At 46.6% G+C, this 27878-nt stretch overlaps 1 protein-coding gene and 1 long non-coding RNA gene across 32 annotated transcripts in view; one reads left to right on the top strand and one right to left on the bottom strand.

Annotated features, from left to right (window-relative positions):
* INPP4A (inositol polyphosphate-4-phosphatase type I A) overlaps nucleotides 1-27878 on the bottom strand; it is a 105551-nt gene that overhangs the window by 57318 nt on the left and 20355 nt on the right. The window lies entirely within an intron of this gene.
* On the top strand, nucleotides 22656-24526 carry LOC310761335. Its single transcript, XR_014547399.1, has 2 exons — nucleotides 22656-24242; nucleotides 24307-24526. It is a non-coding gene; the product is annotated as an uncharacterized lncRNA (long non-coding RNA).

The raw sequence follows: 27878 nt of genomic DNA, 5'->3' as shown, positions 1-27878 counted from the left end.
TTTAAGAAGAAACAAAAAGTACTTTTGAAGCTGCCAAGCCATTCCTCAGTTTGACAAGGAATTCAATGATGTGATTACTTTTAAATCAAGAGCCCTTTCCAGCTCCTAAAGTATTGCTTCTGGAATATCTGCAAACAACAAGAGGCTTCCTGTGGCAGCCTTAAACACTAGCTAAAGTATTGTAGGAAATCCTTTCCACAGATATTTCCGGATGAGTTGCTCTAAGAAGGAAGTGAAATCTCTTGAGCACATGAGGGTCACGTGACATGCACCAATTTTAAAAAGGGGAAAGGAAAAAATATGAGTATATCGAAGTCTACTCTCCCATTTCAGTGAAAGCTACAAAACGTATTTCGGATCTTTAGGAAACTGGGCACCTTTATTTTATATGTATGTACATATGTATATATAATACATGTGGCAATTGCAAAGTTCAAGAACTGTCCAGATTACTTAACAACCAAGCATCACATTACAGAAAGCAATTCATTTGTTGTCATGAATTTGCTTCCCCTCTCGCCCTTAAAGCCAGCATATGCAGTGATTATGTTAGGACTCCTATACCCAACTTAAAGAAAATTCAATTTTTTATTAAGCAAATAAGCATGTGCTTTAAATGCCTTATGGTACATGGCTGAGGGAGTGGCCCGGTACCCATCACTGAACAAGTGTCTGGCATCCCTGCCCCATGTTTCAATCCTAAACCGAGTTCTCAGTCTTCAAAAAGTTAGATTCACAGAGAATCTGACTTGTATTCAAAACCAAAGCATTAAGAAGTCACTTCTCAGTTTCATCCCAGAACCCAAGTTTTGCAATTTGCCTTGGGACTCTGACTAGACTTTGTTTGGGAGTGAAACCAACAAAAGGATTCTGTACACTTTGCCCGTGGAGTAATCCATTTCAGTTCCTTGCTCTTGATAAGTTAAGTGTTCCCTAACTTGTGTACTGGAGCATATATTATCCAGGCGCTTACTCCTGACATTTATCTGGAAGAAAGCAGCGTGAATGTTGTCTGCCAACAACTCTGTAGTAAGCCCATTCCCCCTATATATATATATTCCCCATCCATTCTGAAGGGACTCGACATTGCAGGAGGCCTGTAAGCTAAAATACACCAGAAACACTGCATAAACCCTGACTGCACAATGATAAATGAAACAAACCTAAATCTAACCCATAACAGGCTTAGGGCAAAATTGCAAGCAAGGCAGGCAACAGTCATGTGTAACAGAAGCCCAAAAAGGCCAGCTCTGCAGCAAAGAACTGTGGGAAAGGGGGTTATTTAATTCTTGCCATATTGGTCACCCACCCAATTTGCTTTTACCACTGCATGATTCCAGACTCATGTCTGCAAAATAAACCTGTGGTACAAGTATTTGGGGGGTGGGGTGTTCAGGGAAAAGCAGCTGGCCTGCGAAGGGCTAAGAAACCTCCCTCACCCAACACTTCTCTCCTGCAAAACTACTTGATCACATTAAGTACTCTGCAACAGGAAGTGGGCTGCTGGGCTACCTTCATATGCGCATGCCAGGTAAGGTGCCCCGTGTGGTATGATTCTAATTGTGTGGAAAATTCCCTGATATGGCATGGAGCAATGTTCCATGATCAGTCAACCTGGCAAGCTGAACGGATGACTTGTAACAGATAGGTAGCCGTGTTGGTCTGCCATAGTCAAAAAAATTTTTTTTCCTTCCAGTAGCACCTTAAAGACCAACTAAGTTAGTTCTTGGTATTCTTGGTATACCAAGAACTAACTTAGTTGGTCTTTAGGATGACTTGCAGTCTGTTATATCAAGGGGAAATGGCCATTTTCAGGAGGGCAATGTGAATATGATTTCAAACACCATTTATTCAAATGAGTTTCCATTGTGCTTTAATATAATGAACAGAAGCAATAAGCACCAGTGCAGACTACTTGATGCTTACTTAGCATTTAAAACCACACTTCAAGCATTCTAAGTGCTCCACACACATTATCTCAGTGTGATCGTCCTCTCTAAAAGTAGGGCGGCATTATTATCCCTATATTGCAGGAGGGAGTTGGCTCCAGTTACAATTAACTCTCATTGAGTACCATTCCTTGCCTTTTTGCAAATATTTTTATATGTGTGTTCTTTGGATAGCTTAAAGTTTTACAGGGTAAATCATCTCCAGCTCTCCCTGAATATGCTGTTGAAAAGTGCCAAAATGCACTTCGTAAAACATCAATGCCCTGATCAATAAATTAAATACCACATGCTGCCTTCACCCTGCCAAAGACAAGCTGCAAATATATCTGCAATGCTGCAGTGCAGATTTCCTTAAAAGTAAATGCTGTGGTTATTTACATTCCAAATACGGCACCTTGTGAAAAGTGGAGATAACCTAACTCTGAGAAAAAGGTTTCACACATTTTGGGGGAAGTTGTGTGCATTCTGTTTTTAAAATGTATTTCCTTCTCTTTTGGACATAAGCATCCCCCACCACCAGACACATATGAACAGTATTTACCTGTTAATCTACTTTTTCCATTCAAATTCATACCAGTACTTCTTCCCTTTTGTGTTAGTTCCCACTTTCTAAATTGCTGATTTCACTGCACGGATACTACTGACAGGGTATGCACACAGATAGCTGCGCTTGCACGTTGCTCCCCCCCAACACCAACACCCCCCCCCAAAAAAAATGCCCAGTCAGGAAGTGCTGAACTGAACACAGTAAGGTAATTGAAAATTCTCAGCACATACTTTTGCAGTTTTCTGGATCTGTGCAAATCTGAGGGATCAAAATAATATACACCCATACATATAAAGCTACAATCTCTGTTTCAGGAGTGCGTTGGCTGGAAAAGAAATGAATGCAGTTGTGCATTCTCAACACACACTTTTCAGACTGCTGCGCAATATCTGTGGCAGAAATATTTGGTGTCGTTTGCTTGTGCAGTTTTCTGGTTTGGGGACAAATCTGAGGGATCAGACAAAGTACATACATACAGTATTAAATAGTTACAGCATGGCTAGAAATGAAATGAAAGCACTAAGGAAGTAATGGGCATGGAAAGGGGAGTAGCAGAAAGTGACAATTGATACAGTCACCCCAAAACACCAAAACAAATAGTCTTTGACCCCAAGTTGAGAGGTTTGGAGCTCCACTTTCCCTAACTTGTTGGGTTATCTCCAGATCAAGTAAACCTGAATCTACAGGGTGGAAGCATATAGAGATTGGTGGAGTTTGCAGGTGATGTAATGTGGCCTATGCATGACTAATGTAATGTGGACTAGGCTTTTGGAAGTACTTGAAAACCTTCAAGGTCAGCACAACCAATGGGGTAATCTCCTTCCCAGCTCTGAGTTGCAGTGGGAGGGGGACATCCCTGTTGCCCTAGCTTTGGAGACATTGGGAAACAGCTTGATAGCTTCAAGATTCGGGCAAAGTCTGGAGAAATCCCCACCCGCTCAACATTCTGGGGAAGCATAAGAGATCTTAAAAGATGTACTTGCCAGGGCAACTATATCTATAGAACTGTGGCTATTAGCCTAAAAATCACAGCCAAGGTGCTGCTTCAGTATATTATACTGCTACTAGGAGTGAAAGCTGCAAGTCACAAAACTAAAAGCACAACTTAAGGCAATGGATGCACTTGGTAGCATAAAACAATGTGACAGCAAAAATGCACATCATGTCTCCATGACAGCTTCCGGCGCTGACACTGTGCCAATACAGAACAGCATATGTAAATTTCCAGAGTCAAGACAGGCAGTGCGTTTCCCAATCCTATTTATGCAAAACCACGTCATACGGTGTGTAGTTGGGCTTACTCCCTAGTAACGGCACATTCTTCTGAAGCCTAAGGCTTAGATACATTTCCCACAACATCTCTTTTTAAATCAAATTCCAAGTCGCCAGCACCTTGCAGCCCTGATCCCTTTTCTGCCTGAATTTAATGTATTGCACAACCCAGACCACAAGACTTAGAATAAAAATAGAAGACCAAATTAAAGCACTCCTACTGCCAGGATTTCAGCAATATCACAAGTGTGGTTTTCATTAGTAATGCAACAGTGTACCCCTCCCTCCCAACGCATTCTTGCTAGGGATTATTAGAGTAGAAAGGTTAATGCAGAACAAACATGCTAGGACATTTACTTGGGGATTTTTACCTAATAAAAATGTTCAAGTCCTGCTATTTCCTCAATGCTTGATAGAATATTCTGATTAGTGCTATAGAAGACATAAGGCTACGTCATGGTTCAAAAGCAAACCATGGAAGGGAGGGGGATTTCTGTGAGAGAGGACAGCGCATGCAAGTCTACAGCACACTCCTATTCCCTTAAGTACAGTTGGAAGACTGGGAACATTTCATCTGCCCTAGGCCACACTACAGTAAGCACTTTCTGATTTAAACTAGGTTGTAGATGCTCTGTAGTGCTTCTGCCATTTTGCATAATGTATATAATGAACCGTTGGCTATTCAGACTCTAAACCAAGGATTGGGAACCTGTGGTCCTCAGGAATTATACAGTTGCCACCAACCCTGACCATTGACCATGCTGGCTGAAGCTGACAGGAGTCCAACAACATCTGGAGGGCCACAGGTTCCCCCACCACTGCTCAAAGCATTCCCTCATTATTAATAACAAATGACTGTTCCGTTACAGGTAAGGGTTCTGGTAGAAAGCAAGTCCAAGATGAGGTGTTCAAGACGGACAACTCAATGCACAGCTCAAGCTGAAGCAAATTTAGATTGTTGTTTCAGCAAACAAGTTATCCCAGACTGAGCCTTTAATAGAGGCTGCTGGGTAGTTAGTTCTATCACCACCAGTGGGAGCTGCTCCTCTGGTTAAAGGGGTCCTTAAAAAAACCCAGGGGAAAATACAAACACAATCCCCCAATGCCACAAAGTTTCCCCACATTTGAGGAAACTGCAAGGACCAGCACACCAAATTGCAATGGATGAGCCTCCCCCTGGGAAAACTTCCTTCATGAACAATGTATTTTCCACTGCCAGGTGAGTATGTTAAAGTTGTCCTATCTGTTTTGAATCCTATGACATGGGCAAGATAGCTTTGATGTAGCTTCTGAGACCGGAGTCCTCAAAGGCAGAGGGGTGACAATGTGACATCCTTGGGCCTGGAAGGTTTTGGCAGAACGGCCTTCTGTGCTGGAGTTTCCGGCACAGTTCTCTCTAATTCTTCCTCCAGTTCCACAGTGGGACCCTGAGGCAGTGGCGTAGCGTGGGTTGTCAGCACCCGGGGCAAGGCAAGTAATTTGCGCCCCCTAACCCGTGGATTTGCGCCCCCTAACCCATGGATTTGCGCCCCCTAACCCATGGATTTGCCCTAACCCCAGATGTTGCGCCCGGTGCGGCCGGCCCCCCCTGCACCCCCCACGCTACGCCACTGCCCTGAGGTCATGATAGTGACTTTGCCCTGTATTATCCAATATAGCTCCTGTCTTTGAGGGCTTTTAACACCAAATACTGAAGTGGATCTTTTGCATGCATGGAGAAAGTAGAAACTGAAAGAAAAATGGAGCTAACTTGGATTTATGTTCTATATTACCTCAGAGTAATCAGAATGAAAGATGAGTGAATGTTCAACAATGAAACTTCTCCCCAACCAATAAAATCCCGTGCTTTAAAGAATGGTGCAACATCTATTCTGAGGTCCATCCAATAATCAGAGCTCAACTGTGAAGAGATCTTTGTTAAAGACTTCTGTCCCCAAATACAGTACAGCACCGGGCTAAACCTTACTTGCATCCCTATCACAAAGTTGTCTTTCTTATTCCATAGGGGCAGGCATCAAGTGCTGGAGCTGCTAAGATCAAATCTATAAAAGTTCTAGAAGATCATGAGTCTCAGCCATGACCCCAATCAAAGATGTGAGCCAGAGCATTTTCTAGCAACTTATTTTATCTTGGACATTTTTTTTTATTTTTTTGCCATTTCATCGCTTCATTAGCAACAATGAATAGGTGCTGGTTGAAGAAACAATGTTAAGCAAGCTTTGCAAAGTTTTATGTTGTTGCTTTGTTTACCAAATACAAAATAAACATGCTAGACTAGATCACTCTCCAGAAAATTTTCCAATGCAAATAACCCTAATTTGCATGGTTGTTCCCCCTCCCCCCATAAAACACACATCACTGATCCCAGTGCTGCCACAGACTGCTTCTCTGTGTGGGGGTAGGAAATGGCTGAGGGAGAGTCCACAAGTAGTAGGAAGTGCCCGTGCAGGAATAAGGATACCTGACTGATATACTGGTTGCCTAGGTAACTATCTCTCATTCTTGGCTCCTCACTCTAGCCAATCAACTCTTTTTGAAGGCTGAGCCACAGCCTCATCAATGACCTGAGACAAGCGCAGTGACCCTTGCATGAGCAAGTTCTTAAAGCCACAAGAATGCTTGTGGGCACTGACTTGCAAAAAGTAGGAAGTTTAAGGGGAAAGACATAGGGCCAAGCTCTGTACTCTTTTCCCAGCTTCCAGAATTCCCACTGATGCTTGCTTTCCAGTTAAACTCCTAACACAGTCCACTGAATATTCTTATGGCTATACTCTATTTTAAAAAGAAAACCACTGAGTTTTTCTATTTTGCACTGCAAGTGCTTGAACACAAATTGCACACATTATTCTTATACCTTCCTTCTAGAGATGAGAAATAGTGGCCTGCCAGTGTATTTATATGTCTTGTGAGTTTATAGTGTATAAACACCTTGTGTGTTTATACTGGAGTTGAGATTTGAACTAGGACACAGACATTAATCTGCACCACCTCTTTGTTAAGAGGCATGTGGTGGGACAACACCTCAGGCCTGGGTCCTCATTTCCTCCATGTTGTCCTTGGGACACGCTCCCTAATGCAGGGGTAGTCAACCTGGTGCCCTCCAGATGTCATTCATCTGCAACTCCCATCACACCTGGCCATTGGCCGTGCTGGCTGATGGGGGTTGCAGTTCACTAGCAACTGGTTTCCCTGTCCTATCCTATATCCCTTCAATGGGTCACACTTCTCAGCAGTGTGGGCCTACACCTTCCTTGAGTGCTTTTGCCTGGCTGGAGCGGGTCCCTGAACCCTGATCATGTCTCTTGGCTGCAGGAATGGAGAGAAGTGGGGTGCACACATACATGCACTTCCAACTGTTGCATAATGCAGCCTACTACACAAAGGCAAGTGACTGCCATTATCTGGTCCACTTTTGCCTCTGCTCCCCCTGAAAGGTTCCCACAAGGGAATGAAGGCCTTAGGTTCCCACCCCGGCCTATGCAAACAAAAGTGACCATTAGGATTCATCATGTCTGGAAACTAGACAAACCCTGACCCAAGTACCACGTGCCAACTGTTCATTATCCCCCTGGCTTTAAAAGGTGCTCTGAAGTAGGCAGGACAAAGAATTGCTGAGGAAACAAAACCAACACAGTTACGTCTTCCGTGCAGCGACTGCACGCAAAGTAGCAAATCATGTTTTCTGCCTCATTAATGGATTGGCATATTACTATTATAAATATTGCTTAAAATGTTATGCTTCAGTACTTCCAGTGGTGATCTCCGCACATCTCAAGAATCAGGATTTGATTTCTTTTACATATGTGCAATTTTCACCAGTTACTACATACAGGAGTAGAAGCACTTGGTTCTTGAACAAAAATGTGGGGCGTGCTCCACTAGGGAGAAATAACGGCAAAAGAAAATAATCTTAAGGGAGTTTGTTTTGTGCGCTAAAATAAAATGTGGAGGGCAAATTGCTGCAAAAGAAATTAAGATCAGCATTAACAGCCAGAGCACCTGGGAGGCTAAGGGAGAGGTCTAACCTTTGTTCTTCCCCATTGCTGCTGCCAGATTCCTCTAGACAGCCTCGGTCCAGTATATCTTAAGGAGCGTCTCCACCCCCATCGTTCTACCCGGACACTGAGGTCCAGCGCCGAGGGCCTTCTGGTGGTTTCCTCACTGCGAGAAGCCAAGTTACAGGGAACCAGGCAGAGGGCCTTCTCGGTAGTGGCACCCGCCCTGTGGAACACCCTCCCACCAGATGTCAAAGAGAACAACCACCACCAGACTTTTAGAAGACATCTGAAGGCAGCCCTGTTTAGGGAAGCTTTTAATGTTTGATGCATTACTGTATTTTAATATTTTGTTGGAAGCCGCCCAGAGTGGCTGGGGAAGCCCAGCCAGATGGGTGGGGTATAAATAATAAATTATTATTATTATTATTATTATTAGACAAGGGAACCATCTAGCCAGGGGAAAAGACCCCACAATATAAGTATATAAATCTAAGTATAAAAGGTAAAGGGTAAAGGGGCCCCTGACCATTAGGTCCAGTCGTGACCGACTCTGGGGTTGTGGCACTCATCTTGCTTTATTGGCCGAGGGAGCCGGCGTACAGCTTCCGGGTCATGCGGCCAGCATGACTAAGCCGCTTCTGGCGAACCAGAGCAGCGCACAGAAACGCCGTTTACCTTCCCGCTGGAGCGGTACCTATTTATCTACTTGCACTTGATGTGCTTTCGAACTGCTAGGTTGGCAGGAGCTGGGACCGAGCAACGGGAGCTCACCCCGTCACAGGGATTCGAACCGCCGACCTTCTGATCAGCAATTCCTAGGCTCTGTGGTTTGACCCACAGCGCCACCCGCGTCCCAAATATAAGTATATTAATATATAAATATATGCAATAGCTGTGTTACATCACATCACATCAGACCATGTCCATCCAGCTCTTGAAAACTGAAGCAAGCTCTCCAGGGTCTCAGGCAGGCATTTCCCAGCTCTATTGGTAGACACCAGGGATTGAACCTGTGAGTTTCAGCATGCAGGGCTAATGCTCTCCCACTGAACTACAGGCCTTCCTCAATACATCTAACCCAAACAACACAGTGAACAAAAACAAAGACCCATATGAAATTAATTAATATCAACTTACAGCAGTAGCAGCAAAATCATTTGGGACACCAATGCTGGTTTAAACAAATCAAGCTTAGGAGAGTTACCCCCAATGTTTCCAGATGCTTGATAAATACAAAACAAGAGTGGCTTGCGTAAGATTTAAAAAATAGGAGGCTTCTCTAACACCTCCTTAAGCATAACACATGAACTAGCATGCCACACATGACTAGGGCTGTAGACACAGGAGTACAGGTAAACTTCTGGAAGTATCTCTAGAGCTCAGAGAGGCTGTCATGTGGTCAGGAATCCCATGCCAGAGAGAGGGGCCTGAATACCAATCGCATACCAAGCCAACCACACCCTGTCAGTCACCATGCACCCAATCCTGGGATGGAAATTCTGACAGTGCTACCTGGCTTGTCAAAATGCCAAGACAATCGATATTTTGCCTCTGTCTATACTGCGATCCGCTCTGGCCACTCTTGTAGCTATACTCTCTAGAATATGAAAAATTGCTTTTGCTCTCTACTTGAAAGAATTCATGTGTCATTGCCCATCTAGGCATAAATATACAAGCCAAATTTACACCAGATCAGGAAACTAAAAGGACTTTCTTAACTGTTGTGAAACTAGGAGACATTAGTAGAAATGTGTTTCTTCTTTGAGCCTTAAGATGAATGGCTCTAAATCATTATTGTTCCATTACTGGATTTTCTCTGAAAAAAACGGAAACCAGCACTTAAACGATTGGAGTTCTTAAAAGCGGCACTCCTTGACAGAGGAAGTTTAGAAAGCTGCTTGTGTGTGCACTAGCAACAGCTTACAATCAAATGACATGCTAGCCTGCTTTTTAATGGTCTTTGTAATTCTAGGTAATCCCGAAGTCAGAGAGAGCTAGGATTCCCACAGTTCCCTGCAAAGAGGGATTGATTGTTAAACCACTCTGGGAATTGTAACTTTTTGAGGAGAATAAGGGTCTCCTAACAACTCACAGCACTCTTAACTACATTCCTCAGGATTCTGAGCTATGACTGTTTAAACTGGTATGATACAGTTTTAAATGCATAGGGCAGATGGGGTCTAAATCTCACTTATTATGACCCAAAATGGAAGAGAGAGATGCAGAGAACTTCTGGTGCAGAGAACGAGGAGTTAATAAAACTACTACAGTGACTTAGCAATCAACAGATTTCTGGAAAGGGAGACCAGATATCCCCAAAGAGCCCATTTTCCCACTGAAGCGCAATTACGACTGGAGAAGATGCCGAAACAATTAAGAGCCCCCAAACACACACACACACACACACACACACACACACACACTGCTTTCCCAGTGCCAACCACTTTTCAAATAGGGCATGGAGGCTACATCTATTTCCTGCTGTCACTTCCCAGTAAACCTTTCCACTTCTAAATAAGCTCATTTTAAAAGACTCCCCCCCCACCGCTTCAAATTCTATAATCACAGACACTTCAAGTCAAATTAAATATATCTACCTATGTCTATTATTAGTGCAAGCATTAGTTCTGATTGAATAAATACATCTGTTGCTGAAGAAATATTCTGGTGTGAGGGAGGAGGGCAACAGCAAATTAAAAATTAATCCCTGTACTCCAGCTTTTCCTGAAATAACAATAATGTACTGATCTCTTATAAGATCATCGGTACAGGCAACTTGCTAAGGACAAAACCAACCATCTGAAATACAGTACGTCATGGGGATCAACATGTTGCAAAGAACTGCAAGAACTAAAAAGAGACTCTCATGGGTTTGACTCTTTGACTTCAGAAATACAGAGCCTCCCAAAGGGCTGGATTACTACCAGGCACAATAACAAATTTACAGTCTTAATAACAAGCAGCTGGCCACTCTCTTATCTCTAACATGGCTACGGAGGATTATATAATACAGGAAACTAGTGAATGGACGTGCCTGTTTTGCTTCCCTCCCCTTCACACAAGCCGTTAGCTGTGCAATACTCTGTAAGCCATTCCAGGCAGCCGTGAGGCTGCTCAGCAAAAACACCAAGCAGCACAGAGACTGACATCGTCTGATGAAAAGCAATGAAATATGAAATCCTGCTCTTTACTAGCCTATTCTTTTATCTGTACCCAACAGGCATTCTTACCTCGAGACTTCTAATTGCAGTCAGAAGATGATCCTACTGAGCAGAACCTCTGCAGTTCCAGCCTCCACTCACAGTCGAAAAACATCCTAGTAGCCCTATTTGGTGCAGCAGGTAATTAGCATTAGCATTTTTCCTGCTGCTGCCTGAGCCGTTTCATCTGAAATCCAACTAATATGAGAACCTACTCCTAGACTCGGGGCTGTTTGATATGTGATGAATTTCCCTCACCGACAGAATTTCTGAAAATGATAATAAAGAGGCAAGTGGGGGAAAGATGATCAAATCCAATATATTGCTACAGCTCTCTTGGTTCTCAAATCTATCCAGCATATTTGTAAAGGGTGGTTTGAACCGTTACCTTCTCAACTAAAAGGTTTCCAGACCCTTGATCATCTTGATTGCCCTCCTCTGCACATGTTCTACTTTGTCAATATCCTTAAATTGTGGCAACCAGAAGTATACACAGTACTCCAAGTGTGGTCTGACTAAGGCAAAACAGAGCTAGGTACTACAACTTCCCTTGATCAGGACACTAAGCTTCTGCTGATGCAGCCTAGAATAGCATTAACTTTTTTAGCTGCTGCATCACGCTGTTGACTCATGTTAAGCTTGTGATCTACTCAGACCCCAGATCCTTTTCACATGTACTATTGGCAAGCCAGGTGTTCCCCATCTTATATTTGTGCAGCTGGCTATTCCTGCCTACGCGTAGAATCTTAATTTGTTCCTATTGAAATTCATTTTGCTAGCTTGGGCCCGGTTCTCCAATCTGTTTAATTCATATTTAATCCTAATTCTGTCTTCTGCAGCATTAGCTAACCATCCCAGTTTGGTGTCACCAGCAGATTTGATGAGCATCCTCTCAATTCCATCGTCCAAGTCGTTTATAAATAAAAGGTACAACAGGATCAGGACAGAACCTGTGGCACCTTCGGGTTCGGTCATTCAACCAGCTAAAAAAAAAAAATCACCCTTACAGTTACCTTGTTCACCCTGCAGTTTCCTGCCATAAGTACATATATTTATGGTTGCTATGTTCATTATTTCCACAAACATGTTGAACAAAACATACTTCCTTCTAAAGTCAACAGAAAAACTCCCACAGATTTTAAAGCAAACACAAAACTTTACAAATGATGGGATGAACACAACAGTGTTGTTATATATTCAGACTGGCTGCAGTTCTCACTATACAACAAGTGTAATCCAAACAAGTTTACCTGGGACTCTTTGCACACCCACCTGAAAGTACAGTACTGCTAATATGTGCAGGTATGCATTTCATACCAACCATGAAAATTTTGTGTGTTTGTAAGCATTTGGTATCTATCAAAATCCAAAGATGACACCTGCATTCAGCAACCACTGATGCAAGTTTTGTACCTAAACCCCAATCAATATATATTCAAACCTGTAACATAATCCTTTTAGATTACTTTGTTACAACCTGCCAGTTTCCCTCAGGAAAACCAACTGCAAAAAGCACACAGTGCTTGTGCTATTTAAACTTAAAATGGATATATTTTGCACTGCACTCCAAAGGAAGTGTCCTAACATGCAAAATTCATTGAATCCATAATAAGTGCTTTTACTTGCAAAATGTGCCAATGAGTAGCTAGCTATCCCAGTCTCAGAAACAGCATCGCGGTAATTATCTGTTTGTTTGTTTGTTTGTTTGTTTGTTTGTTTGTATGCTCCCCTTTTGTGAAAGACTGTGTCCAAAGAGGCTCACAGTATATTAAATGAACAGCAATAAATTTAGCTGGCACAATCAGGACTTAATTCCAGAATCTGCTTCTAGTGTGCAAAGCTTAGATTTGGAACATCTGAAACTAAGCAGTATATTCAGTATTTTCTTCCTCTCCTTCACTGGCCACACATGCCTGTATCTATGATGCTGAGTTTCCAGTCAGAATGCGTAACTTGAAGGTTGCCACTTTCCTCTCAAACTTGTACACCTCACACCCAGTTCCTCCCTTCCTCTTCCTCCTCCTCCTCCTCCTCCTCCTCTCTCTCTCTCTCTCTCTCTCTCTCTCTCTCTCTCTCTCCCCTCCCCCGATCCAGTGGCTCTGCCTTAAAAAACAAACAGGTTGGTGTTAAGAAATTCTACAGGTGTGGTTTCCCAATAAGCACATTCCAATGCTAGCAAATGCTGCACCTCTAGAATTTCTGCATGCTGCAGAGCTGTTAAAAAACACAGATTCAAGAAAGAGAGAAGCGACCCTTAGTTTGGTTTGGGTGGGCTCTAAAGGGAAGAGGGGTGGTTTGGACAAGGGGGTTAGGGTGGGTGCGCAAAGCAACCAGGGTGGCAGCCCCTAACATATACACCCTAACATATACACCATACATAGGCACCTGTATTTGAATGGCACCTTTTTAAAAAAATGAACCTGTGGTTAGAAAAGTAGTAAACAGGCAATGCAGCCTCATGAAGGAAGCCTCTGATCTGCATCATCCACGGCAAAGGATGCCGCTTCCCAGAAGTGACATATACCCAAGGGTTGACACTGAAAAACATGTTGGTGCACTGGAACAAGCAGAGCTTGTGAACAATGAACACCCTAGTCAGAGCCAGTGAGAACATTTTTTTACAGGCTTTGTCTGTGCAACTAAATGCTCACACCAACAGCCTACATAGTTGAGCAGCATAATGTCAGAAGTGTTGCTCATGGAAGGTCATAGCAGCTGCTTCTGTTCAAAGAGATACCCCCCTTGAGTGTAAACTGCTCATGTGAAACTGCCTTATTCCAAGGTCAGGTCAACTCTACCTTGGCTGGGCTCAGCACAACTGTAAAAAGAACCAGGTAGGATCAAAGCAGCTGTGAGCTCCTCTCTGGGAGTCTGTGCAATCTTGGGAAGCCATAGTTTGGTTCACCATGTTGTGTGAACCAGATTTATGGCTCAAGCTAAAACTGGATAAGGAATTATCACTTTCCATATTCTAAATTTCTATTACCAAACCTCACTCTCAAGACAGAATGCTTTTTCCCTGGTTGCTTGCCCTTTCTTAAACAATAATATATAATAATACATATATTTGCACTGCAGTAAACTCGAGAGATCCCAGGGGCCTCGTTGCCATGGTCCCCTCGTATCTGGCACATAAATATTTTTTTCCAACATGGCACAGATGGCACTTTTAAATGTGAGGCTGACACCTAAATATATGTAGTATTTTTACCACGCCTGTGTTACAAAATCCCAGTCATATTTCCCTTGCAAGAAATGCTACCTTGGGGGGAAAGGGAGGATTTGTTTTCTTGAAAATAATCCCTACAAAAAGTGCTGTTATATATGAATTTCTGTGTTTACAAACAACTCAGGAGAAGCACATTAATGAACTACTAGCCACCTTAGAACAGGCGTCCTCAACTTCGGCCCTCCAGATGTTTTTGGCCTACAACTCCCATGATCCCTAGCTAGCAGGACCAGTGGTCAGGGATGATGGGAATTGTAGTCTCAAAACATCTGGAGGGCCGAGGTTGAGGAAACCTGCCTTAGAACATATATAAGTAACACACACGTACTCTTGAGCAAATTTGCTGCAGTCCTGCCTCCAGGTGCTAGGGCTGGGCCATATATGGTTTACAACATCACAATGTATGAAATAAGGATGGAACTATGCAGAGGCAAAAGGGTGCATGAACCGGGCAGACCTGGTCACTATTTATCTGGAAGACAGAGCACTCTGTCAGTGGTTCATTGACTTTTTTAGGACAAGTCCAACTCTCTCAAAAAATAAAAATGCAGTTGGAAACCATACAGTATACAGTGGTACCTCTGGTTGCGAATGGGATCCGTTCCGGAGGCCCGTTCGCAACATGAAGAGAACGCAATCCGCAACGGCGCTTCTGCGCATGCGCGGGTTGCAATTCGCCGCTTCTGCGCATGCGTGTGATGTCATTTTGCGCTTCTGCACATGCGTGAGCGGCGAAACCCAGAAGTAACCCTTTCTGGTACTTCCGGGTTGCCGTGGGATGTAACCTGAAAAAACGTAACATGAAGCGGACGGAACATGAAGTATGACTGTATAGCACAGTGCATTACAATTGCTACAATATGCAGGGGGGGGGACCTTAAATGGTCTACCAAGACCCTCAGCCATTTTCAAAACTCCTGGGTAGGGAGAAAGGTTTTGGAACTGCTGTGCTAAGTCACTGCTTTTCCACAATAACCCAGAAACAGATTTAAATTGTTGGCTCCACACAGTATTTAATATAGCCTTATTTTCCTCATAAATATCCAACAATGTCCGCTTCACATTGGCAAGACCCAATTCTACCTTCTGTTCTAAAGGTCCCGCTTCTTCCTTCTCTTAGACAGCAGCTTCCTCTTTGCTCCTTTAAAGTTGCTAATTAGATTCTTCCTGTTCACTCACCACAAATCCTTGAACTGACCCTGTTCCCTAGGGCGATGGCAGCAATGGGGTGGGGGCGCTAATTACTAGTTCCCTCTCTGCAGCCAGAACAATCACTCATTAATTTTTATTTTTTATGCAATTGCAAAATTGGTTTTGCTGCGATGTTTGAACTGGGCCATTGTAAGCCTACACAAAAGTGAAAGACGAGCTTAGGAGCCAATTAATTCAAAGTCAATGACATGCTATTGTCGTACCTTAAACAATTACAATCCTATATACTGTTGAACAATGCTGTAGCTGTTTGAGGCCCTCAATTCTGTCCATTCAATGCTATATTGAAATGCTTTTCTGTTAAACTAGGCTATCCTGCATTCACCAAATGAAACGTTCTTGCAAAGCTGTGATAGACGCACCAACTGTCCATTTTAGCCCTTATTTGGGCGTTCTTATGAACACATGTGTCAGGGAATCAGGAGCAGGAGCACTAGGGAGAGAGGATTGGGAGAGCGAAGGGGAAGAATCCGAGGGCAGCGTAGGGGAGTATGACAGTGGCCCGAGAGATTCCATGAGCTTTTCCAGCGAATCAGAAGATTCCCAGAAGGGGGCGCCGATGGTCAGGGCAAGGGGGGTCCCAGGGGGGACGCACCAGAAACAAGGAGCCAGAGGGGAACCCCAAAGCAGCAGTGGAGGATCGGGACCAGTTTCCCCACCAGAGCGTAGTGGGGGGGAGGAGTCACATGTGTCAGGAGCAGTGTCTCCTCCAGAGAGGGAGTCAGGGCTGACCACGCCTCCAACGGAGGGGAGGTCAGTTGCAGCTAGCCCCCCCGATGGGGGAAGCAGTGACAGCAGCAGTGGAACGGTCAGGAGGAAAGCTGCTGGCTGGGCGCGCGCGCCAAGTTCAAATGTGCAGGCGCGTGGAACAGCAGGAGACCCGGATGGGGAACCAGCTCCTAAAGCCCGCCGGAGGGAGGGAGAAGGCTCAGGGGAATCAGCGGGAGAAGAGGCTAGAAAGGGCGGAACCCCGGCGGGCAGGCGGACCCAGAGGAGGAAGGAGCAGCGGAGAAGGTGGAGCAAGGCTAGAATCTTAAATTGGTGTCAAGGGGGAGGAGACTCAGACGGAGCACCAGTGGTCTGACACTTTAGACGTGGGGCTGCGCGCTGCGGCTCTGGAAGTGAAACTGAACTTCAATAAAGACTTTTATACTTAACAACGAAGCAGCGTTGGTCCTTTGTGAGCTGGGACCTAGGGTAGCTCTGACAGTATGCTCCGTCTCGTATAAAAACCTCGCAGCGTGAGTTGGTGCAGCGAGGGGCAAGACTTGGTGTTTTGCAAGCTCACGAAGATAGGCAAAGATGGCTACAGAGAGCCAGGTGAAAGAACTGCAAGAAGCAGTGACGACGCTTTACGCAGAAGTAGCAGCATCCAGGAAAAGAGAAGAAGAAGCAGTAGCGCTCTGCCGGGATCAGCAGGCAAGGTGGGACCGTTGGGGGAAAGAGGGGCTGCCAGGACCCAAACCGGAGGGAGTTGGCCTCGGGAAGATGGGGGGCAGCCTAGTAGCCCACTTCGATGGGAACCTGCAGCAATACCCTAACTTCAGAGCTGACGTGGTTTACGCGCTCAATTTGCTTCGGAAGGACTTTAGAGATGAGGAAGAGAAAGTGGGCTTCATAATCACTCATTTGCATGGGGAAGCAAAAGCGTGGCTGCGGAATTTGTGGCGCGAAGAAGACCCCGCCCTCAAAGATTCCGATGCATTTATCAAAGCTATGGACGCTTGCTTTAAATCTACGGTAGATGTAGATGTTGCTCGGAGGGAAATGCATGGACTACAGCAAGGGAAAGCGACGGTGAGGCAATATCACTCACGCTTTTTTGCCTTATTGAACGTGCTGGGCTGGGAGAAGGACTCTATTGCTGTCAGAGACCTGTTCTGGGAGGGGCTAAGTGGAGAGGTGAAAGATGAGCTGGCAAGAGGGGAACAACCGCAAAGTACCCAAGAAGTTGCCCAAAGAGCGTTGGCGATTGGTGTGCGCCTGGAAGGACGCCCTTGGAGCAGGGAGGAAGGACGTAAGGCAAGCAGCCCAGCCAGGACAACCCCTTTCTTTCCCAGAGAGGCGGGGCGGGCACTGTCCATGCCTCCTTTGGGAAGGGGAGAAGAGCCGATGGAGATTGGTGGTGCCAGGGCTCAGACTGCCAGCAGAGCCCAAACACCGGGAGCAGTCAAGGCGAAGGCTCCTAGAGGGACCAGGAAGTGCTACATCTGCGACAGTGCTCAGCACATGGCCAAAGAGTGTCCCCAGAGGCTCCAGAAGCACACTGCAGCCTCAGCAACAGTAAAGGGAACAAGTCAGCAGCCGAAGCAGCCGCAGGGGGAAGAAGACGCCTGGTTGGAAACAGAGCCACTGGGGCCCAACCAGGCAAGTCAGTGAAGCAGTCCCCAGAGATTTTACAGCCCACAGACCCCCTCCCACCCAAACCAGTGGTGCAACTCACCGCATCGCTCCAGTTGCCCACTGGGCACACCATGCAAGTACCAATAACCATTGACTCTGGGAGCAACGCAGACTTTATAGGAGTGGACTTTATCAAGCAACATCGCATAGCACTCATGCCAGCCACGATGCCCCTAAACATCGTCACGGTCGATGGCAGGAAGCTACTTGGAGGAGAGGTGGTACAGCAAACACCACCGATGGTGATGCATATTGGAAACCACCGCGAAGTCATCAGCTTCAACGTCACCCACCTGTCAGACACGCCCATAGTGTTGGGTATGAGTTGGCTGGATAGGCACAGCCCGGCATTAGCATGGTACCAGCGGCAATTGACCTTCTGCTCCTCCTACTGCGCAGAACACTGCATCCAGACCCGCCAGGAGGAGGAGGGGCAAGAGGATTAACCGCAGTTACACCTAGGCATGGTGCAAGCGGTACCCAACAAGTACAAGGAGTTTTTGGAGGTCTTCTGCGAGAGGGAAGCGGATAACCTGCCTCCCCACAGGCCTTACGACTGCAAGATTGACCTCCTGCCGGGAGCGACGCTGCCGACTGGGAAACTGTATTCCATGTCTGAAGACGAACTGCAAGAACTCAGGGAGTTCATAGATCACAACTTGAAGCGGGGGTTCATCCAAGAATCTAAAGCAGTGGGGGGCAGTCCCGTGTTTTTCGTGAAGAAGAAGGACACGCCCCAACGCAGGCTCATAGTTGATTATAGGCTCATAAATTCCAAAACAAAGCCCGCAGCATTCCCCATGCCCAAGATCGACGACCTGCTCGCGACGGTGAGGAAGGGACGGATCTTCACCAAGTTGGATCTACGAGGGGCGTACAACCTTATATGCATGCGGGAGGGCGATGAGTGGAAGACAGCCATGTTTACACCTTTAGGCACCTATGAATATCGCGTAATGCCTTTTGGTCTGCAAAATGGCTCCCATACCTTCCAAGCTTTCATGCATCACGTGTTAGCGGGACTCCTCTACAAGAAGTGCGTTTGCTTCCTGGACGACATCCTGGTCTTCTCGGAATCGCAGGAGGCTCACGAGAGGGACGTCAAGGAGGTCCTGCAGAGGCTACGGGAGCACAGACTTTACGCCAAATTAGAGAAGTGCCAGTTCGACATGACGGAGGTGGATTTCCTGGGCTACAAGCTGTCCGACAAGGGACTCGCCATGGACAGCACCAAGGTCCGCGCGGTGTTGGACTGGAAGAGCCCGCGCAATCGGAAGGAGGTCCAGAAGTTCGTCGGCTTCGCCAACTTTTATCGCAAGTTCATCAAAGGGTTCGCGAAGGAGACGGCGGCCATCACGGACACCCTCAGCTCCAAGAAGAAGAAGTTCACCTGGACGGACCAGGCGGAGCAGTCCTTTCGGAGACTCAAGCGTCTCTTCGCGTCCGAAGAACAGCTGCTACATGTAAACCCCAGCAGACCAATGAGGGTTGAGACGGACGCCTCGGACAGAGCGGTGGGGGCCGTCCTGTTGCAGCAAGATCCGCAAGGGGAATGGAGGCCATGCGCATTCTACTCCAGGAAACTCAGCAAGGCGGAACAGAACTACACCATCTGGGACAGGGAGTTGCTGGCCATTCATGCAGCTTTCAAGGCGTGGCGGCACTTCCTCGTCGGAGCCAGACACACAGTGCAAGTCTGCACGGACCATAAGAACCTGGAGTACTGGCGCACGGCGCGGTTCCTGAACCAGAGACACATTCGCTGGGCGGAGTTCTTTGCAGATTTCGATTTCCGGATAGAATACATCCCGGGAGACAACAACGTCATGGCGGATGCACTATCCAGGAAGCCGCAGTATCTCGAGGAAGCGGCGCCGGTGGCGGCCAAGCACATTTTCGCACCGAAAGCGTGGGCGTGCGCTTCAGCTGCCGTGGACCTGGACGCGGTGCGTCGAGCGCTGCAGACGGATTCGTTCGCACAATCCAAGATGGAGGAGGTGCGAAAAGGCACAGCGAAGGACGACGAGTTCCAGATACGAGACGGACTGCTCATCCGCAGAGGGGCTCTCTACATGCCCGGAGACGACCTCCGCGCGAAAGTCTTGCAGCAGCTACACGACGCGCCCAGCGCTGGGCACTTCGGCAAGGACAAGACGGCGGAATTAGTAACCAGAGACTTTTGGTGGCCCAAGGTGAGGGGAGAAGTCGCGGATTACGTCTCCAGGTGTGACACCTGCCAAAGGGCCAAGCCAGTACACAGGAAGCCGGCGGGTCTACTAGAACCCCTACAGACGCCGCTCGAACCGTGGGAGAAAGTGGCCCTGGACTTTGTCACAGATCTGCCCAGCTCGCGAGGCAAAACAGCGGTGCTCGTGGTCGTAGACATGTTCACCAAGATGGCACACTTTATTCCGTGCGCGAAGGTGGCCACAGCGGAACAGACCGCCAAGCTGTTCATAGACCACGTGTTCAAAGCTCACGGCCTGCCGCGGTCCATCCTGTCCGACCGGGGTCGCCAATTCATCTCGAGCTTCTGGCAGAAGCTGCTGGGCATCCTGAACGTCAAGATCAACTTAGCGTCGGCACGACACCCGCAGACCAACGGACAAGCGGAGAGGGTCAACGCCATCATGCAGCAGTACCTGCGATGCTACGCCAATCAACAACCCTCGACCTGGGTGGACTACCTACCGCTGGCCGAGTTTGCCTACAACAACACGAAGCACGGGTCTACAGGAGTGACACCGTTCTTCGCCAATAATGGGCGGCATCCCAGAACTTTCCCGGGGTTAGAGACGAAGGGGGAGGGGGAGCCAAGGGGAGCAGAGCACTTAGCAGCAGAGTTACAGGAGGTCCACGAGCAACTCCGCAGGCAATTGGAACTGGCGAAACACGCCTACAAAATGCAGGCAGACAAGCACAGGAGGGTCGGGGAGGACATCCGGGTGGGGGACTGGGTCTGGTTAGCAGCCCAGGCAGTGCCGGCCAGGACGCTAGCTAAGAGGAAGCTCAAGCACAAGCAGCTGGGACCTTACCAGGTCGCGGCGCAAATCAATCCAGTGGCCTTCCGGTTGACACTCCCGGAGGGCTCCAGAATGCACCCAGTCTTTCATAGGTCAGTGCTCACACCCTACAGGGAACCCCACAGGTTTCAGGCGACAGGGAACGCGCCAGACCCACTTAACGAATCTCCAAAGAGGGAGGGGTCACGGAGGGCGACGCCACTCAACGAGGTCACGGAGATTTTGGACTCGAGGTGGGGGGAAGAGGGGGTGGAATACCTCCTCGCCAGGGAAGGTACCCCAGCCAGCGCCAACAGGTGGGTACCGTGCTATGCCGTGGAGGAGCACTATCTTAAAGACGAGTTCCATGCACTCTTCCCACACAGACCTATGCCGGCAGAGTATTTCGACGACTGGCTCTTCACACCCACACTGTCAGCCAGTACGTTCCAGGGTTTTTCATCAGCTGAAGAGACGACTCCGGACACTAGCTCCTCGGAGGGGTCTCTCTCGGGGTTTGCCACAGACCGCTCCTATTGGTGGGACACTCAACCGGAGGTGGGGTGGCGCAGGGAGTTGCTGCGGGGACCTTTGCAAGCAGTCTCACCAGAGGTACCCGGGGGAGGGGAGGACATGGACGTGTTGGGGGAGGATCCTGGATTCGAGCACATCAGCAGAGAGATGGAAGCAGAGGAAATCGACGTCGACGAGCCCGTTGCGGTTGGGCCGGATCCAGTGGACCGGCTACACACCAGGGGGGAAGAATGGTATCCCGCACTCACACCCACTGGACTGGAGCACCCGGAACCCACACCCGAAGAGGGGGAGGGGGAAGGGGGGGCTTCGAGGGGGGGATGGATGTCAGGGAATCAGGAGCAGGAGCACTAGGGAGAGAGGATTGGGAGAGCGAAGGGGAAGAATCCGAGGGCAGCGTAGGGGAGTATGACAGTGGCCCGAGAGATTCCATGAGCTTCTCCAGCGAATCAGAAGATTCCCAGAAGGGGGCGCCGATGGTCAGGGCAAGGGGGGTCCCAGGGGGGACGCACCAGAAACAAGGAGCCAGAGGGGAACCCCAAAGCAGCAGTGGAGGATCGGGACCAGTTTCCCCACCAGAGCGTAGTGGGGGGGAGGAGTCACATGTGTCAGGAGCAGTGTCTCCTCCAGAGAGGGAGTCAGGGCTGACCACGCCTCCAACGGAGGGGAGGTCAGTTGCAGCTAGCCCCCCCGATGGGGGAAGCAGTGACAGCAGCAGTGGAACGGTCAGGAGGAAAGCTGCTGGCTGGGCGCGCGCGCCAAGTTCAAATGTGCAGGCGCGCGGAACAGCAGGAGACCCGGATGGGGAACCAGCTCCTAAAGCCCGCCGGAGGGAGGGAGAAGGCTCAGGGGAATCAGCGGGAGAAGAGGCTAGAAAGGGCGGAACCCCGGCGGGCAGGCGGACCCAGAGGAGGAAGGAGCAGCGGAGAAGGTGGAGCAAGGCTAGAATCTTAAATTGGTGTCAAGGGGGAGGAGACTCAGACGGAGCACCAGTGGTCTGACACTTTAGACGTGGGGCTGCGCGCTGCGGCTCTGGAAGTGAAACTGAACTTCAATAAAGACTTTTATACTTAACAACGAAGCAGCGTTGGTCCTTTGTGAGCTGGGACCTAGGGTAGCTCTGACAACATGTGTAGGGATATGCCTTCACACACAGAGCAAAACCATCTGTAGTAACAGAGGCTTCAGTAAAGATTCTGTGCAGGGTCTCTCTCATTACAGACTGCCATGCTCCTTCCATGAAGGTTGGTCATCCCCGCACCTGAATCAAGCAAAATGTCCAAATAGGTGTTGTTGTTGTTTTTGTAGCAGATTATACCAATCATGATGCTGGAGGTAGCACACCCCTGTATTCCAGTTACTGAGGACCACAAGTGGGGATAAGTACTGATGCTCTTATATCCTGCTTTGGCTACTGCAGAGGCATTTGGTTGGTCACTGTGAGAACAGGATGGTAGACCGGGTGGACAACTGGCCAGATCCACTGAGGTTCTTCTTCTTATGTTCTACTGCTAGAACTAGGGTCTATCAACCTTTGTCTACACCAGGGGTGGAGAACCTGTTGCCTTCCAAATATTGTTGGGATTACAGTTCTCATCTCATCATCCCTGACCACCACTGGCCATACTTGCTGGGGTCAATGGGAGTTGTAGGGCCACACTAAGACTTTTGGCAACACTGTGTAATATTATAGAGAATAATCAAAGAATGATAGGAATCATTGTTTCGTGAGGAGTCTCCTAACAACTCTTGGCACCCTCAACTAAATTCCAGTTCCCTGGATTCTTTGGGAGAAACCACGACTGTTTAAAATGGCACCAGAACTGGATGTGTCCATTACATTGTGTGTTTTCACTTGCCCTACAGCATTTGACAGATGAAAACAGTGACATTTATGGGGAGAAGTAAGGGATGGGTCCCACAATTCCAGAGGATAACATGTCACAAGCCGAAAACGGGACTGAATGAAATACTTTCTGCAAAGATTGCTAAACCAAGTAAGTCACTAAGACAGACCAGATGGCTCAATTGAGCAAGTCAAGTCCTCTACCACACTGAAAGAAAAAACTCCAACGCTTTGCTAATCTTCCTCACCTCAACCACCTATGCCCCAACTGTGAAACAAAATTTGTACACCATGTTTTCTCAGAAAGCAATTTCCTAATCTATTATCGCAATTCCATAAGCACTACCCAGTTGTTTTGTTTTCTGTTTGCCTTCAAGGACAGGAACTCTGTACATGTTTAGAAGTCCTCTGATCCTTATTATTTCTTTCTCCCCAGTCTTCACCTTGCTATTAATCCTGCATGGTCTTTCCTCGCCATGCAACCCCCCTGCTACGATTAGAAAAGGCAAAGGAGCCTCTGAGAAAAGGAGCGGAGTCGCATGGGAAAACGTGCCAGATTGATTATCAATAGACATTTGGGGCAATCTCAGGTGACCTAGGGCAGCTGGAAGGTATGTCTGCATGACAAAGCATGAACAAATCTGTGCAGTACAACATTTTTAAAATATCATGCGATATGGAAAGCAGCTGGAGGTGGAGGAGAGGACAGGGAGTGAAAAAAGAGCTGTGAGTGGAGGGGGGGCCTCTTCCCATCCTCTAGACCTCCTGGGAAACCCAACAAGCCTACTGGACTGGGAACTGGGTGTGGAGAGAGCAGCCGAATGGGACATCGTTGTGGGCAGCCTGAGGAAGTACCACCCACCTTGGGCCTGCCCATCAAAAGCAAGTCTAGAGACTAAGCACCATGTCTGCTGTTTCCAGGCACTCTTCTTGTTGTGAGACTTTTGTGAGTGAGCTGAGTGTTTGTTTGGACCCTGCCTGGTGAGAAACCAGGAGGCTGAGAGTGAGGGTGTGTCAGAAGGAAAATGAACTGAGATAGATAGTTAGTTAGTTAGTTAGATAGATAGATAGATAGATAGATAGATAGATAGATAGATAGATAGATAGATGATAGATATAAACTTTGTATTACTGTAACATTTTTATATGTAGCTGTGGGTTTTTTTTGGTAATTTTTTGTTTAAGTTGTCTGTTGCTGCTTCAGTTTTTTGTACACTGCTTAGAGATATTTTTTATATAAAGTTGTATAGAAATTAAATAACTAGTGTAAACTACCAAGGCATAACTGGTGAAAATAATACAAGCATGTTTGCAAATAAAAGAGTTTTTCTTTAGTTTTTCTTTTGCAGACAATCAGGAAGTTATGACTTAAATTATCATAATGAAGTACAGTGGTACCTCGGGTTACATACGCTTCAGGTTACAGACTCTGCTAACTCAGAAATAGTGCTTCAGGTTAAGAACTTTGCTTCAGGATGAGAACAGAAATTGTGCTCCAGCGGCACGGCAGCAGCAGGAGGCCCCATAGGCTAAAGTGGTGCTTCAGGTTAAGAACAGTTTCAGGTTAAGTACGGACCTGAGGAACAAATTAAGTACTTAACCTGAGGTACCACTGTAATTATGTTTGGGTCAGAATTTCCCTACACACACACACACACACACACACACACACACACACACAGCTAGTTACAGCTGAGAATTCCACCTATAGAAACATCTATCTGTATGTCAGTCCCAATTACCTCAGGACTCTGTGCATGTCCCCATTTTGAAGAACCCAGGAGTGCTTTATATCTTGCTTAAAAGGGAAAATGATGTCAGGCAAAAAAACAAAACAAAAAAAGACCACGATTAAGAATATTAATAAAGTTTGACAGTCAAAATTGACTTCAGATCATTTGGGAGATTATACACGCACAAAAACCACACCGCCACACAAACTAGGCCAGGTCAAAAGAAGAAAAGCTGACAAGCGAAACCCAGTTCCACGCAATGGCATTATCAGATGCCATATGGGTTGGTTCCCTGGGTTTAAATCCTATGATTTCATTCAGCCTTCAGTAAATGCAACTATGCATAAGGATGCAGATTTTTGACACAGAGGAGATACCACCAGGTTTAACTGTGCAGCGTTGAGATTAAGCCATAGAACAAGTTTCCAACACAAAATCAATGCGGGAATAGTCATGCTGGAAATATATAAAAAACCCTTGGCTGAATTATTTAAAACCAGTTTTTAAAAAGCTGTGGGAACTTCCTGTAACAGAAACTACATTTAGGAGACCATGCCCAAATTCCATCTAGTTCAGATATCCTTGGGAAACTCATAATCAGGGCAGGACAGAGACAACTGGCTTAGGGTGGCAAAGAGGGATAGAAAGTTTTGACAAAACAAACCGCCATAGCTCCTGTTTCCAAGAATACCCAGGACATGCTGTTGACATTAAACATGGAGGTTGCTTTCTCTAGCTTTCATAGCTAGCAGCTGATGGGCAGGTCTGTTCCTCATGACTTAACTAAATCTTATGTAAGCCACCAAAGCAAGCATCACTGCACTAGTGCACCATGTTGTAATTAATTCCGTAAGTTAACAATTCATTTCATGATTGCTTTATTTTTGTTGTTGACTCCAAACCCTTGGCCAGCCAGTTTCACCAAATGCCCTAAATTCTAGTGTTTCAAAAGGAAAAATGCAACCCTCAACAAAAGGTATGTTATACCTCCCTTAGTTCACTATATTCCAGGATATATATATATATATTTAAAAACACCTCCTCTTCTCCTTCCCTAAATTCTTACCACTTTCTTCAAAATGAAGATGAATTCATCTCCTGATTATAACCTGTCCTTTACTCTTCCTTCTCTGGTTCTAAAGGCGGAACAGGATTCCATGCAGCATTCAGGAAACACACAAACCACATCTTTGTATAACATTTATCATTTCTAGATGGCCCTCCATTTCACTTGTGTCTTCAAAAGCCTTGTAACAAATTGTGTAGGAATAGCTTTAAAACTAGGTTACATTGGCTGGGCAATTACTGGGTTACCCAACCTTAATAAAAGCACCCTCGCTTAGAGCAGGACTGCTTCCACAGAAAACTACTTTCAGTATGTCAACAAACGTCTCCCAAGTTTCTTGCCATTATCACTGGACAGGTGCATTAGGCTGGATCTAGACACACCGCAGAATGAGATTGGAAAGTGCCCCAGTGGCAGAATGGATTGCACCCATTTCAGTTTGCAGGCGGGGATCACATATTTTCCATGTAAAAACCAAGAGACTCCCTGCAAGTAGCACGTAGCACGGCAGATGAATTAGGCTATGGGCAAAATACCACTCTCCAGTTTTAGAAGTGTCTACTTGCAGGAACTTCATGTGGGAAGAGTAGAGGAATCACACACACACAACCACCTAAAGCAAGACTGCTACTGGCTCCAGGATGCTTTGTGGTGCTTTATGGGGGGAATAATCTTGGACAAGACACACACAGTGTAAAGTCTAGTCCCCCAGAGGAGCTCTCTTTCTCCTCATTGCCACTGTTGTCAACTAAAGCTGCTCCTCACTGCTACTACCATTTGTCCACCTACCAGAAGGAGAACTGGCCAGAAAACAGAGGGGGGCTACTGCTGTAAAAGGGCAGGTAAGCAAGCAGGTGTCACTGCAGAAGAGCAGGAGTAGATCAAGGGAGCTCTTGACATCAGACCCTGGCAGGTGCCTAACCAAGCTGACCCTCTGAGTGATACCATCCACCCATCTCCTTACACAATTTCGAAAGAAAATCACAGTGGAGGCTGGTACCCGTTGGAACCGATGGGGCAGAAAGCAGGGAGACCAGCAGTCACTGGAGCCAAGAGCCATTGACAGGCAGAGCCAGCACCCTGATGGATGGTAAAATAAAGCAGGTGGTAAGACATGGAACAGTTGGCAAAAAAAAACTGTAGCAAACTTTTTGCATGGGGCAGAAAGTTTTGCTCCATGTGATCTATACATATTCTCTTCTCCGTTGCCATACTCAAAATACTCCTATTATGTTTTTACTGTAATTTTACTGGTGTTAGCTGCCCTGAGCCTGGCTCTGGCCAGGGAGGGTGGGGTATAAATAAAATTTATTATTATTATTATTATTATTATTATTATTATTATTATTAGGCTAGGGAAGAAGGCATTCACCCAGTTATCAACAGCAGGATCACTCTGAAAAAAGGGAACTGTTTCAATGATACTCCTTAGCCAGCCATTGTGGTTCCTCCTATGTGAATGAAGGGCTGTCATTCACTCCAAGACAGAGAAGAGTAAAGCATTGCACTTGGGAAACAAAACCTGCTCTTTTCATTCTTTCTTGACGTTGGTGCTTCGGCTGTCACTGACAGGGATTGCAAGGAAAGAAAGACCAACTGAGTGGCTATGCAGTTAGCATGCAGAACTGCTCTTTATGCCTACAACAGCCCTTGCAACATAAAACTCCTCAACACACCCACGTCACACCCTGTGTGCAATGGGTAATTCAGAAAGGTCAAGCATTTCAATATAAGGTTTTTTCCCCCAGCCACCTGACTCAAGAACACTATTTTTTGTTCCCAGCCCAGCAGGAAACTAACCTGCTAGTTTCCACCCATAACAGACTATACATAATTCCGTTTGGAAACCACATAGGGGAAAATATAGGAGACGTGTATCTAAATGCC

The sequence above is a fragment of the Podarcis filfolensis genome (assembly GCF_964270895.1).
Source record: "Podarcis filfolensis genome assembly, chromosome: 4".
Classification (NCBI taxonomy): Eukaryota; Metazoa; Chordata; class Lepidosauria; order Squamata; family Lacertidae; genus Podarcis; species Podarcis filfolensis.
Note: the sequence above shows the minus strand (reverse complement) of the source record. Positions and strands in the feature narration are given on the sequence as shown.